Below are 16,920 nucleotides of genomic sequence, written 5' to 3' on the forward strand. Positions count from 1 at the left end.
TAGACAAAAAAGGTATGTATAGGTAAGTCTACAAATAATTACGATTCGATATGGACTTTTGAACGGTACGTACAGAGCCAGAATAGAAATATGGGGGTCGCTTATATGGGGGCAATATACAATGATGAACTTGATATGGACCATGTTTTGTGCGATTGGGGATCGATTTATCTGAGGGCTATATATAACTATAGACCGATATGGACCTAGTTAGGCATGGTTGTTAACGGCCATATACTAGCACAATGTACCAAATTTGCTCCTCCAAGTGGCTCCAAAAACAAATCTCGGGATCGGTTTATATGGGGGCTATATATTATTATGGCCTGATATAGACCACTTTTGGTATGGTTGTTAAATATCATATACTACCACCACCTACCAAATTTCAACCGAATCGATTGAATTTTGCTTTTCCAAGAGGCTCCGGAGGTTAAATCTGGGGATCGGTTTATATGGGGGCTATATATAATTATGGACCGATTTCGACCAATTTTTGCATTGGTGTTTGAGGCCATATATTAACACCACGTACCAAATTTCAACTGAATCAGATGAATTTGAATTTTCCAAGAGGCTCCGGAAGTCAAACCTGGTGATCGGTTTATATGGGGGCTATATATAATTATTGACCGATGTGGACCAATTTTTGCATTGTCATTAGAGACCATATACTAACACCATGTACCAAATTTCATCCGGATTGGATTCAATTTGTTTCTCCTAGAGGCTCCGCAAGCAAAATCGGGGGATCGGTTTATATGGGGGCTATATATAATTATTGACCGATGTGGACCAATTTTTGCATGGTTGTTAGAGATATACGCTGACACCATGTACCAAATTTCAACCGGATCGGATGAAATTTGCTTCCCTTAGAGCCTCCGCAAGCGAAATCTGGGGATCGGTTTATAAGGGGGCTATATATAATTATGACCCGATGTGGACCAATTTTCGCATGGTTGTTAGAGACCATATACTAACACCATGTACCAAGTTTCAGCCGGATCGCATGAAATTTGCTTCTCTTAGAGGCTCCGCAAGCGAAATCTGGGGATCGGTTTATATGGGGGCTATACGTAAAAGTGGACCGATATGGCCCATTTGCAATACCATCCGACCTACATCTATAGCAACTACTTGTGCCAAGTTTCAAGTCGATAGCTTGTTTCGTTCGGAAGTTAGTGTGATTTCAACAGACGGACGGACGGACATGCTCAGATCGACTTAGAATTTCACCACGACTCAGAATATGGGGGAATATGGGGTCTTAGAGCAATATTTCGATGCGCTACAAATGGAATGACAAAGTTAATAGACCCACATCCTATGGTGGAGGGTATTAAAAAACAAGTTTTGATCATTTGAAGACGGCGCTTCACCGAAAATGAGTAAACATACCTCTGAGTCACCGTTTGAAGCCCATATTATCATGCCAAAGATGGACAATTCGAACAAATCTAAATATATTATAATATTTTATGTTTTTTCCGATATATTTTTGTTTTTACTTTTAAACAATAAAATTGGATTTGATTACAAACACTCTGCCAAGCAAACTTACATAAGAAACAATGAACCGCCACACCGGGAGATGGGTCTATATGGGGCATATACCAGAATTGCAAAATTTCTGCAGGATAGATTACAACAGACAGATGGTCATCGTTATATCGAATTTAGAATTTCTACCTCACCAAGAATACATATACTTTACATAGCCAGAAATCCATATTTTCTTGTGCTGCAAATGAAATGACAAACATATTATACTCCCATCACCATTATATGGTGGTGGGTATAAAACGTAACCAAGTCAGTAAAGTAGAAATTCGGGCGGCGATGATTATATCAAACACTAAACCACCCCTAATGAATTATTTGAAGGTTATTATTAAAATAAGTTTGGGCTATAAGGCTAAATATCAGACAATAATGATGGGAGCATTATATAAATCTGTGTAAATCTGAACCGATATCGATGAAAATTTCTGCACTTGAAGGATGCTATTAAAAAGTATTTTTTGTTGTATTTGAAGGCGATCGTTTATTAAATAAACGCAATTAAGGGATTTGTAGTTATATCAAGATATTTAATGGGAATTAATTTCTATATGTTTTCTCTATTAAGAGTTCGAATAAAGGACCGAAATTGAGGTATCTATCCCAGCCAGATCTGTACTAAAGACTGTATTCTTCCGAACGGCAACATGTACATTCAGGCTTGTATAGATTTGTATCTGTATTCTTGTGGCAAAAAAACGCCCTGTTCCAAATTTAGTTCAAATCGGTTAATAATTTCGACCGGAATCTTGCGAACAACAAATACATGGACAGACGGACGGGGGTATTTGTACACTAAGGGCTAAACCGATTCGACGAGTGGGGATCTAAAAATCTATATTTCTGGTAGTCAGATTTTCTTTGCAAAAAAAAACTTATTATAACGTAATCACTACCACTATGTGGTTTAGGGTACAATAAAAAAAATATTTAATTTTACTTTATTGCATTACATGTCAGCCACCTTGTAATACGTTACCCCAATATTTCTTAAATTTTCATTTTTATGTATAGAAAATTCCTATTATAAATATATATCTAAAATTTGTCCAAATACATATTCTTCTATCCCACCCACCCTTGACAAATCATTCGTCCCCATTGCCATTAGAGATTATATTGAAAATCTAATGCAAAAGTTGTGGAAATTCGTGTTTGTATTGAATAACGATGGTTATATCTTGTTTTGGCATTTCATGCACACTTTCTACTGTTGTGGCTAAATGTTTGCGCAAATAGCGGAATCGAATTTTCAACATTTCCCAAAATATTTGCCATGCGGCAGTCAGAGCCAGAAAATGGAAGAAGGAGTGAACAAAAAAAAAACTCAAAACCAAAATAAATTGCCAAAAAAAAACCCCAAAAAAGGATGACAATTTCACAACAGTGTGGGCTGTACTCGAGGGTTTGTTGCCACAAATGGACATTTTAGCTATCAATTTGAAATAGTTCCGCTCACATAAAGTAGATATGTGTGGATGCGTGAGCGTGAGTGTTATATATTTGCGACAGTGCTTTTTTGTTTAGTCGGGTGAAAATAAAATCTATTTTTTTTTGTTTTTCATCGGTCACAAGTGGCGCCTAAAATGAAACTGATCACAAAAGTAGACAAACATTTATCATTTCATTTGTTCATCGTTGTCGTCGATGGCGGCACATCCATGTGCCACTTTTCCATAATCTGCGATATTTATTTATGGTTAGTATAAAAGCCTTATGGCAATAGCATTTGTTTTAAATAAAATCATTTGTTTAAGTCAACTATTGAATTCAAAAATGAGTTTAGTATCTTCGTTTGCTATAGGAAATTAAATATTATGACCAAATTTTCAAAACTTGGTCAATACATATATGTGTGGAAACTATATTTAAATCTGAATCGATTTTTATGATAAGAATTCCAGGTTCTGTTGGAATTATAGAAGATTATATTGAACCACTATTGAGTGAGACGCGAGTACCCATTACACAGCAAAAATCGAAAAATCTACTATTCGAAAAGAGTCAAAAAATCGTCTTTTCCAAATTTGGGAAAGTCTACTTTTTTATTTTCATTCGATTCTCTAATAAAATCGCCACAATTCCAAATAACTAAGTTTATTTTTTAAGATTAACCCAGCAAAAACTAGGTAACCAGGTAAGTTTAAGTAATACCATAGAAGATTGCCTTGTGCTGAATTTGAGTAAGATCGATTAATAAATAAGAAGATAATGGCCAACTTTTGGAAAATGGGGCGATACAGATATACGGGAGCTATATCTAAATCTGAACCGATTTCGAAGAAATATTGCACACTTGAGGTGTGATGAACTAGGGATCGTTGTGCCAAATTTGACGGATACCAAGGGCTACATCGACTCAGGAGGTGATCTCGATTCGATCGGTGTTTTTCAGAGGTCTCTCAGTAATGCTGGTGACCTTTCTGAGTGTTTCAAAGCTTCTCTAAGTGGATTTTGTCTTCATACTAATGATTTTGTTATTGGTTCCAAGCCAAAGAAGGGGAGAATTGAAGTAAGGATACAATTAAGACACAATTCTTTTTGTACACTCCACCATAGGATGGGGGGTATATTAACTTTGTCATTCCGTTTGTAAAACATCGAAATATTGCTCTAATATATATTCTGGGTTGTGGTGAAATTCTGAGTCGATCTGATCATGTCCGTCCGTCCGTCTGTTGAAATCACGCTAACTTCCGAACGAAACAAGCTATCAACTTGAAACTTGGCACAAGTAGCTGCTATTGATGTAGATCGGATGGTATTGGAAATGGGCCATATCGGTCCACTTTTACGTATTGCCCCCATATAAACGGACCCCCAAATTTGGCTTGCGAATCCTCTAAGAGAAGCAAATTTCACCCGATCCGGCTGAAATTTGGTACATGGTGTTAGTATATGGTCTCTAACGACCATGCAAAAATTGGTCCACATCGGTCCACAATTATATATAGCCCCCATATAAACCGATCCCCAGATTTGGCTTGCGAATCCTCTAAGAGAAGCAAATTTCATCCGATCCGGCTGAAATTTGGTACATGGTGTTAGTATAAGGTCTCTAAGAACCATGCAAAAATTGGTCCACATCGGTCCACAATTATATATAGCCCCTATATAAACCGATCCCCTGATTTGGCTTGCTGAGCCTCTAAGAGAAGCAAATTTCATCCGATCCGACTAAAATTTGGTACATGATGTAAGTATATGGTCTCTAATGACCATGCAAAAATTGGTCAACATCGGTCCATAATTATATAAAGCCGCCATATAAACCGATCACCACATTTGACCTCCGGAGCCTCTTAGAAGACCGAAATTCATCTGATTCAGTTGAAATTTGTTACGTGGTGTTAATATATGGCCTTAAACACCCATGCAAAAATTGTTCGAAATCGGTCCATAATTATATATAGGTCCCATATAAACCGATCCCCAAATTTGACCTCCGGAGCCCCTTGGAAGAGCAAAATTCATCCGATTTGGTTGAAATTTGGTACGTGATGTTAGTATATTGTATCCAACAACCATGCAGGAATTGGTTCATATCAGTCCACAATTATATATAACTCCCATATAAACCGATCCCCAGATTTAACTTGCGGGGCCTTTAGGAGAAGCAAATTTCATTCGATTTGGTACATTGTGCTAGTATATGGCCGTTAACAACCATGCCTAACTAGGTCCATATTGGTCTATTGTTACATCCCAGCAAAAAAATTTGGAAGTTCTGCCAAAGGCACAACTTTAAAAGCACTTCCAGAAGATGCACTCCCAATGATGTTCTTTATTTTAACTTCCCAGGAAGTTCTTTTAATTAAATTTTTAATAACATGTTTTTTTCATACTTTTAATGGGTAATTTTAACTTTTTCTGTTTTAAAAAGGTTGCAAACAGAGTAAGAATTCATAAAATGGTACAAATCGTTTAAATTTTGTCGAAAAAAATGTTAAATCCAATCTGAAAAAATTGTGAATATTTGAAAATATTTGACTTTAAGCGTTTCCGACAAGCGTTAGAATCCATTAAAAATTATAAAAAAATATATAAAAATTATGTATTTGACAGAATATCACAGAATTTTCTAATTTACATCCAAAACATTGAATTCGGATCACACCTTAAGAAGTGATGCAAATTCAGTGCAACGGCTGTTGAAATGGAGGACTTCCGTCCTATGACAAGCCCATGTTAAATTCATCGCTTCTGCGTCAATTTTGCACCACTTCCGGATCCAAAAAGAAAATTTTCATTACAATCACACAAAAATTGGTCCATATCAAGTTCATAATTGGCTCTCTACGTATCGTGCAAAAAGTCCATATCGATTCGTAGTTATTTGTAGGCTTACCTATACATAACTTTTTATACCCTAAACTACATAGTGGTCAGGGTATAATAAATTTGATCGGCCAAAAATGTGCCTACCAGAAATATTGATTTTAGACCCCATAAAATATATACCGATCGACTCAGAATCACCTCCTGAGTCGATCTAGCGCTTGGTGTTCGTCCGTCCGTCTGTCCATGTATTTGTTGTTCACAGGATTCCGGTCGCAATTATTAACCGATTTTGATGAAATTTGGTACAGGGAGTTTTTTGGGCACAGGGACGAACGCTATTGAATTTGGAAGAAATCGGATCAAATTTAGATATAGCTCCCATATATATGTATCGCCCGATTTCGACAAATGGGGTCACGTTGTCCGTTTTTTCAAACGGATCGTCACCAAGTTTTGCAAAAGGTAATCTTTTCCATCGCCCTTCAAGTCTGCAAAATTTCATCGAAATCGGTTCAGATTTAGATATAGCTCTCATATAAATGTATCGCCCGATTTTCCCAAATTTGGCCACAAAACCTTTATTTATCAACCGATCTTACTTAAAGTTGGCTAAATATAATCTTCTATAGCACTAACTATATGTGCAAAAAATCATCGAAATCGGTTCAGATTTAGCTATAGCTCCCATATATATGTACCGCCCAATTTTTCTAAATTTGGCCATAAAACCCTTATTTATCTACCGATCTTACCCAAATTTGGCTAAATATAGTCTTCTATAGCACTAACTATATGTGCTAAAAATCATCGAAATCGGTTCAGATTTAGATATAGCTCCCATATATATGTATAGCCCGATTTCCCAAATTTGGCCATAGAACCCTTATTTATTAACCGATCTTACTAAAAGTTGGCTAGATCCAGTCCTCTATAGTACTAACTATATGTGCAAAATTTCATCGAAATCGGTTCAGATGTAGATATAGCTCCCATATATGTATCACCCGATTTTGAAAAAATCGCCCCTAATAATCTTATGTTTGACCATACAGGCCTCATTTCTTAACCGATCTTACTCAAATCTTGCACAAGGTAACCTTTTGTGGTATTAATCAAATCCGCAAAATATTATGCAAATTGGTTCAGATTTAGATATAACTTCCATATATATGCATCGCTCCATTTTCTCAAATTTGGCCATAGTACTCTTATTTATTAACCTATGTTACTCAAATTTCAAATTTTGATGTACTAGCCGATCGTACTAATACGTACTTGTAGCTCTTACATAAGAATATTGCTCGATTTTTACAAATTTGTCTTTATTACCCACACTAATTTAATAATGGGCTCAATATTAGTGGGATACTAACTCCGTAGGCGCAATATCAACACAGCCAGAGTTGCTAGAAGCAGGGGAAATTCCCTATATGTAGGGTTTTTCTAATATTTAGCGTCTTATAGGGACGTAGGGCCACAATGTGGGGCATTTTCACTCAACACAATTTGTAATAATTTTTACATTTTGGTGGCTCTAGAGGAGGAAATTAGAAGCCGGCAAGGCTTGATCTTTAACAATGTGTGGTAAACTTTATTCCAGTAGAGAATTTTGTCAACATTTTATTTCTATAGAACATTGCCAAATTGTATTTCTATAGAAATTTTTTTCAAAATATTATTTCTATAAAAATTTTCTCAAAATTTTATCTCTGTGGAATTTTTTCTCAAAATTTTATTTCTATCGAATTTATTGTCAAAATATTATTTCTGTAGAAAAATTTCTTACAAAAATTTGTTTATAGAAACTTTTTCGAAAATTTTATTTTTATAGACATTTAACAAAAAAGATTACTAATTTGGGTAGAATTCTACCAACTGTGGCAACCGTGGTGGTAATACAAATTTATATTCTAAGTTATATACGTTGCAAATTCATGTTTTAAGATAATAAAGTACTTAGAACCATTTTTGTTTTGTAAAATTTTTTAAAATATAATTAATTAAATTATAATAATTTTAAATTATTAAAATATTGTAGGGAAAATTGTTTGGGAATGTATGGGAAAGTAGGGAACTTTTTTTGTCCTTGTAGGGTAAACCGAACATTTTTCCTGGCAACATTGACTATGAGCTATAGTCAGATTGACACAAAGCACCCATAGACATGTACCCCTTAATTTTCTTTAATATGCAACTGCGGTTTATCTCCCATATCTATACCAATGTTACCCCCCAAATGTTTATGATTACTAATTCAGTAAGGGTGGTTTAGGGTATGATATAGTCGGCCCCGCCCGACTTTCTAATTTACTTAATTGTTTGTCTAATATATACGACGTATGGACTAACTCACAACTTAGAAAACGATGTTAAGAAGTTTTAAGATACCACAACCCAAGTAATTCGATTGTGGTTGACATTCTTTCGTAGAAGTTTCTACGCAATCCATGGTGGAGGGTACATAGGATTCGGCCTGGCCGAACTTACGGCCGTATATACTTGTTTAAATTTCAGTTGTGCGTACTTCAACCTAGAAAACAAATTTTAATTTATTCGTTTTTTTCAGCTCTTTTCGTCATGTCTTTAAATACGCGTTAACGGCCACTTAAATTTCCTAATTCAAACAGGACTTCAAGTATAAATTATGATAGATTTCAAGTAGAAAAGTCTTTAAAACAAAGTGTTAACGAATATTTCCTATTTTTGAAAGCTGTTTTGCTTTATAGTGAAGATACAAAATGTCAACAATTGAAAAGACCATTTCATTAATTTTAAAGAATTTTATATTGATATTAATATATCAAGTCGAATCACTTAATTATAAGGACAAAAAACTTCACTGAAAATTTTTTCAATTTTTGGGTTAGGAAAAAAACTTTATAGCGGGGAATTGCATGCTGTAAAGTTATGCTAAGCAAATTTGTCATTCGTATTTTAAGGGCATGAAATCTTTGGCCACACAACATCACTTTTTTCAGTGTGAGCAAAACATAGAATAGGGCTGCACTCTGTGATACGAGTTCACCAATGTGGTATCATTTTGGACTGTAGTGAGTGAGACCACGAGATCTGCACTGTCTTTCTGGCTGTAAATTAAATGCTGTACGTATTTTGTTAATCAAAACTTGGATTCGAAACTAATTCGTTTAGGGCAGTTTTTGATTTGAATTCCGATATTAATTTTTCCCAGAAAATGTTGGGCGTTATGTCCACCTATTTTCCGGGACATATGGCCGCGATGAGGGAGGACGTAAAGGCCAAACTAAAATTGGGCTATATGACAACCCTAAGGCAGGCCATACCGCATAAAAATCATTTTGGGCGATATGTCCGTTGGTGGTGTTGACAGGTCGCCATACCGTCCTCATATAAACTGATCCTCAAATTTGACCTCTGAAGTTTCTTCGAGGAGTCTCTTCAAATTTGTTACGTGATGTGGGTATATATGCCATCTAACTACCGTGGAAAGCATTCATATAAACCGAGCCCCAGATTTTACTTCCGGAGCCTCTTGTACGTTATGTCAGCGTGGGCGTTCTAATAATTAAACAAAAAATTTGTTTTTGAGTGTAGAAATCAAAAGAACATTCGAGGGACATATTGTTTTCCTTTTCAATCGAAAGAAAAAACATTTCTGTAGGACAATCGCGAAGATTAAAAAAAAAAATTGTTGCAGTCTCGTAACGGCTATTAATTTCTTTTTATACATCTTTAGATAGACAATATAAAAACGAATATCTTTTGGGTACTAAATGCACTATTTAAGGCGATTGAAAATAACTCGTGAAACTCCATTGTACAATTGCTTAAATTTATGAAAAATACTAGCAATTTCTGTTTGTTGCCAAACCTTTCACCTAAAGACAAAACTAAAGCACTAAAAACAAATTGTAGTAGAAACACAGTTGGTCTTGGAAAACATCATCCCAAACGTCTATACCGGCACAATTCAATTTTCACAAAATTTGAAAATATGGCTTGTGCGCTATTGACCAAATTGGCGCCTCACGTTTCGAACATTTTAGCCATGACATTTATCTGGATTATCAAACCAAAAAGTATTCGATTTATTTTAGGCAACAACAAACCAAATAATTTCATTTAAACACTTAGCAGAAGTTATGGTACCAAGGAGATTTCCAATACGTGCCAATAAAATCCTCAAAGGCACAAAATTGCTTCAAATTGCTGCAGTGATTGAGTAGTTTTCTGTTTCCTTTTATCTGCTGGCATTTTAAGTGGAATATAATACTTGAATTATTTAAACTTTATTTAAGTTCATTTCGAGAATAGAATCCTGCGGTGCAAATATGGATGTGGTGTTTTAGGGGAACGTAGGGATTCAAAAGTTGAAAATCAAGTTTTTCTCAAAAAAAAAAAATATATTCATACAATTTTAAGATTGACCATACAGTGTGGCTGATATGTATTATAACCAATTTCAAGTTGTTACCATTTCTAAGCGGTTCGCCTCACAGCTGACAGAGATATTCCAGTGTATGTCCATTTTATTGTTGACATGCTTACAAAAGCATTTTGATGTATTGCATTCAGAAATAAAGATATTCGTGAAGGAATCCAAGCGTGATATTGTGATTGATTTATATTTGGCTGGAAAAACACTGTCGGTACAGCCATCCAGCATTTAAATGTGAACATTTTTTTACACAACGGGTGCCGTAGAGTACCTTATAAGTGTTATTAAAAATGCATCACAGAATTCCACACCAAGGAACCATTTTGAAAACCCTCCAAAAGTCTCTAGTTCTGTGTTAAGGAAACTATAGAAAGAGAGAAAGTCAAAAAACGATGGAAACGAACAAAACTACGCGAAGACAAACGTATACTGAATAGAGCAAGTTTCGAACTTAAGCAATTACTGAAAACTTTAAATGATAACAAGTATATACGGCCGTAAGTTCGGCCAGGCCGAATCTTATGTACCCTCCACCATGGATTGCGTAGAAACTTCTACTAAAGACTGTCATCCAATATCGAATTACTTGGGTTGTGGTAATATTTGCCGATGGCAAGGTATCTTAAAACTTCTTAACGTCGTCTTCTAAATTGTAAGTTAGTCCATAAGTGGTATATATTAGACACAAAGTATGTATGTTATAGGTACCCAGCAAAAAAAATGCGTCGCCAAAAAAGTAATGAAAATGTTCTTTTTGGATCCGGAAGTGGTGCAAAATTGGCGCAGAAGCGATGAACTTAACATGGGCTTGTCATAGGGCGGAAGTCCTCCATTTCAACAGCCGTTGCACTGAATTTGCATCACTTCTTTAGGTGTGATCGGAATTCAATGCTTTGGATGTAAATTAAAAAATTCTGTGATATTTTGTCAAATAAATAATTTTTATAATTTTTAATGGATTTAAACGTTTGTAGGAAACGTTTGACCTCAAATATCTTCAAAAATGCACAATTTTTTTCAGAATGGATTTAGCATTTTTTCGACAAAATCTAAATAATTTGTACCATTTTATGAATTCTTACTTTGTTTTTAAGCTATTTGAAACAAAAAAAGTTAAAATTACCCACTAAAAGTATGAAAAAACCAAGTTATAAAAAATTGAATTAATATAACTTCCTGGGTAGTTACAATAAAGAACATCATTGGGAGTGCATCTTCTGGAAGTGCTTTTAAAGTTGTGCCTTTAGAAGAACTTCCAAATTTTTTTGCTGGGTAAGTCTACAAATAATTACGAACCGATATGGACTTTTGCGTGAGAGCCAGAATATGGGGGTCGCTTTATATGGGGGCTATATATAATTACGAACCAATATGGATCAATATTTTAATATTTATTATACAAAATACAAAATTTCAACTGAATCGGATGAAATTTGCTCCTCGAAGAGGGGATCGGTTTGTATGGAGGCTATATATGATTATGGACCGACCAAATTTCAACTGGGTTGTATGAAATTTGCTCCTCCAAGAGGCTCCGTCGTTTTATATGGGGTCAAATCTAGTGATCGGTTTATATGGGGACTATATATAATTATGTACCGGTATAGACCAATTCTTGCATGGTTGTTAGAGACCATATACTATCGCCACGTACCAAATTTCAACCGGATCGGATGAATTTGGCTCCTCCAAAAGGCTCCGAAAGTCACATCTGAGGATCGGTTCATATGAGGCCTATATAAAATTTTGGACCGATGTGGACAAATTTTTGCATGGTTGTTAGAGACCATATACCAACATCATGTACCCGATCGGACGATATTTGCTTCTCTTTGAGCATCCGCAAGCCAAATCGGGGAATCGGTTTATATGGGGGCTATATACAATTATGGACCGATGTTGACCAATTTTTGCATAGTTGTTAGAGACCATATGCTAACACCACGTACCAAATTTTAACCGGATCGGATGAAATTTGCTTCTCTAAGGGGGTCCGCAAGCCAAATCTGGGAGTCGGTTTATATGGGGCTATATTTAAAAGTGGTCCAATATGGGCCATTTGCAATACCATCCGACCTACATCAATAACAACTACTTGTGATGTGTTCTCCTAATAGTACGGAAGAAACGCCGTACTTTATTTAATCTTACCTAACTGAATTACACCAACTTGATTTACCTATTAAAAAAATCATCAAAATTAAAATCACCAGAATATGATTTAATCACTCCAAAAATACTAAAAGAACTACCCACTCATGGCATAGACTGCAGCACTTTCATCTTTAATGTTTGTCTACCTATTACCACAGGGCGGTTTCGGTTACCATAGATTAGATTTCCATGAGAACTAATTTCGATCTACTCGTATGTTACCTCTAAGATTAGTGCTGGACACTGGCACAGAAAATGGTAGGAATCTTCAGTAGCATCAGCGTCCAGACACAATGTACTAAGATCATCATTCGTTGAACCAATCCTCACCATATGTTTTCGCACCTCCTCTCTGTGTATCGCCATTAGCGTTTGCATCTTATATCAGTGTCGATGTGCGTGAAGATAAATTCCGAATTTAGCTAGCACAGACATAAACCTTTTTTGCAGAGCTCTGTTAATTAGTTAACAGAGCTTCATAAAGGAGCTACCAGAGCACTGTAAAGAGTTCTGCTCTAACCAATGATAGACTTAGTTTTTGTTCACTAGGAAAAATATTAAATGGTCTTCTTGACCAAATTACTTTATCTAAAATTAAACCACTCACTTGTGACATTATCACTCACAGCTACATTTACACATATGTCTCAAAATTTTGCAGAGAATGGGACAATCACCCAGGGAAAAAATTTGGAAGTTCTTCTGACGGCACGACTTTAAAAGTACTTCCAAAAATGTCCTCCCAAAGATGTTCTTTATTTTAACTGCACAGGAATTTCATTTGAGTCATTTTTTTTATAACTCGACTGGATTCGCATCACACCTTAAGAAGTGAGACAAATTTAGTGCAGCGGCGGTTGAAATTGTGGGCATCCCTCCTATGACAAGCCCATGTTAAATTCATTGCTTCTGCGTCAATTTTGCACTACTTCCGGATTCAAAAAGAACATTTTCACTACTTTTTTGGCGACGTTCTTTTTTGCTGGGTATCCATTTGGCCACAATGGTCATTGGAGGCATCCTCTCCAGAATAAATAATTTTATTTTTCTCCAAAACTGACCGGCGGATCTAAAAATTCTATCAAATATCGATAGAGCTCTTCAAGATTTTCCATGTGGTGTATGGGTCACAGTGGGACAATTGTCCATGTGGCCACAATGGTCACTTGAGTCCCATCCTCTCAAAAAATTGTGCCCAATTTTCTGCAAAATTTTGAGGCATATGTGTGAATGTAGCTGTGCACGGACTGTTTTTCATATGTTTGGGTGTAAACATTATATGTTTGGAACTCAAATTGTTTAACAAAAAATTTTTAAGTGCAAGCATATAATGTTCATAAACTAGCATAACATGTTTGGGACGTATATGTTAATATGTTAGAACATATTATGTTTCGGACATAAAATATTTGTAAATATATTATGCTTAGATGCAAACATATATTAAGTTAGAAATAGCCTATAAACATATAAATGTTTAGAAAGAGAGTGCTGCAAGTAAGGTAATGGAAGTAACCAATTGACGGCTTAAAAAAAATATACAAGTGTATGTCCTAAGGTGAAACATAATATGTTTGAAGAATACAAACAATATTTTGTTTGGACCAATCCTGAAAATATATATGCTTAAAGCAAAATGTGTTTGGGGTATATGTTACAGAAGCAATTTTTTTTGAGGGTGTGAGTGATAATGCCACAAGTGAGTGGTTTAATTTTAGATAAAGTAAATTGGTCAGGAAGACCATTTAATATTTTTTCTGGTGAACAAAAAATAAGTCTATCATTGGTTAGAGCAGAACATACCTCCGTTAACTCTTTACAGTGCTCTGTTAGCTCTTTTATGAAGCTCTGTTAACTAATTAAAAGAGCTCTGCAAATAAATTGGTTTGTGTCGGTGCTAACTAAATTCGGAATTTATCTTCATGCACATCAGTTTCATTTTCTCGAATCCAACAAAAAAAACCCAACGTCCATCCATAAGTCATAATATTTGCCATTTATTCTGAAAGAAAGCAGAGGAAAATGTCCGGAGTGATGTTATTTGTTCCGCTTGTGACTTCATTAGCAAATACATATGCTTCTTAATTTCCTATTATGCCATAATATCCATGAATAGAGTTACAGTATGCTGTTCAGTGATAGAAGTTCTGCAGCCTTTGCAATACCGATTATCTCCGCCTGAAAGATGCTGCATTCGTCGTCTAGCTTATACAACTCCCGAGTTCCCAACTCTTTCCCGTAATTACCGCTGCCTGTTAGTTTTGACAATTTTGATCCACCCGTATCACTTGAAAAATCATGAAAGTAAGTTATTTTTCTATGTGCACAATTCTTAAACATTCATTCTAAATTTCTTTTCGATTATCAACGTACTTGAAATGAATTTCAAATTTCATTTAGAATTTTCTATATGACGATGATAATGTCTATGTGATTTCCTTTCAATCAACTCTTCAGGCAACGCCTTTATGGTGAAAACTACTCCTTGCCGGAAACACAACACATCATTATTCACAGGAATTGCATTTTGTTGCACTCATTCACACCCGACAAAAGGAAACGCGCTGGTAATATTTTGAGAGATAGTGATAGTGATAGTGATGATGATTATGGCTACGATGACGTGGAAAATGAAATGCAGCATCAAATTTGATGTTTGAAAATGGGAATGACTTTTGCAAATGATGATGTTTAGATGCTCATGTTATGATGCTACAAACGGAAATGTAAGACGTCATGTAAGCATTTTTAACAACATTTTGTTGCCAAAAAGAAGCAACGCTCTACCGAACGGAAACATCATTTGAAAATGTTTGCAATCTGAGAAATGGAATAACTAAGTAACGTTATATTCGTATTCTCTCTACTAAATTAGATTCTATTGTATTAAAAAAAGTATATACAAGCAGAGAAGGAATATGGTCGCCTCAAATATATCCCAAGAGCAAAATTTTATTTTTGGTTGCCGAAATAAGATACATAATTTTCGAGAAAATAACATAATTACGACAAATATTTTCTATGTTCACCATGTCCAAAAATAACATTTTCTTTTGAAAAATGTTTGGGGTGACCATATTCCTTCTCTGGGTGTCTTTGAAAATGCCTTGATAATGATAATGTAGATATTTTTTTTTGTTAAGGCAAACACTGGAGACAATTTTTTGTACTTCTACAAAATCGCTAGAATTAAAAATTAAATCGGCTAATACCCTGGGATGAAACACAATGTTAGTAAAAAATATTGGATATATAAAGCTAGAGCAAATTTAATGCAATTGTACAAAATAGAATTTATGATTTATCGGGCGATACATACGTATTCGAGATATAGGACAATTTGAGTAATATTTACAATTTTTGCTACTCAGCAGTGGCGATTGTACAAGGATATTGGTTAAATCTCGCCAAGATATGTGGTCAATTGTGGGTTGTGATATAGTATTTGGTCAATTCGGGCGATATTTCCACAAGTCGGAGGTTTATTTAAATTCGACCATTTTGTGGAAAGTTTGGCATTACAGTGTGTAGGATATGACTACGATATGGGGAAATCATCACAGAATTTTGTGTAAAATGTTGGTATTTTGGCCATATGAGATCAAGATGACACACATAAATAGCATATTAAATGTATTCTATGTGGTCGATAGTTTCCTCAATTGGAGGAAACTCCCATTGAAAATGGGAGCTGTGATAGTGTTGTTGTTTTCTTATTTTTCTTTATGTCGTTGTCGTGTTCGTTCATTCTCGTCCCTAAGCTACGCTTTGTTGTTCCAATATATCGTCTTCCACAAGGTTCGTCTTCTTTTCCTTTGCATGTTATTTCGTATACGACATTACTGAGCTCTCTTTTTATACCCTAAACCACATAGTGGTCAGGGTATAATAAGTTTGATCGGCCAAAAAATGTGCCTACCAGAAATATTGATTTTAGACCCCATAACATATATACCGATCGACTCAGTATCACCTCCTGAGTCGACCTAGCACTTGGTGTCCGTCCGTCCGTCTGTCCATGTATATGTTGTTCACAGGATTCCGGTCGCAATTATTAACCGATTTTGATGAAATTTGGTACAGGGAGTTTTTTAGCACAAGGACGAACGCTATTGAATTTGGAAGAAATCGGATCAAATTTAGATATAGCTCCCATATATATGTATCGCCCGATTTCGACAAATTGGGTCACGTTGCGCGTTTTTTCAAACGGATCGTCACCAAATTTGGCAAAAGGTAATCTTTTGCATCGCCCTTCAAGTCTGCAAAATTTCATCCAAATCGGTTCAGATTTAGATATAGCTCTCATATATATGTATCGCCCGATTATCCCAAATTTGGCCACAAAACCTTTATTTATCAACCGATATTACTCAAGGTTGGCTAAATATAATCTTCTATAGCACTAACAATATGTGCAAAAAATCATCGAAATCGGTTCAGATTTAGCTATAGCTCCCATATATATGTACCGCCCGATTTTTCTAAATTTGGCCATAAAACCC

Source organism: Haematobia irritans, chromosome 4, assembly GCF_050003625.1.
Source record: "Haematobia irritans isolate KBUSLIRL chromosome 4, ASM5000362v1, whole genome shotgun sequence".
NCBI lineage: Eukaryota > Metazoa > Arthropoda > Insecta > Diptera > Muscidae > Haematobia > Haematobia irritans.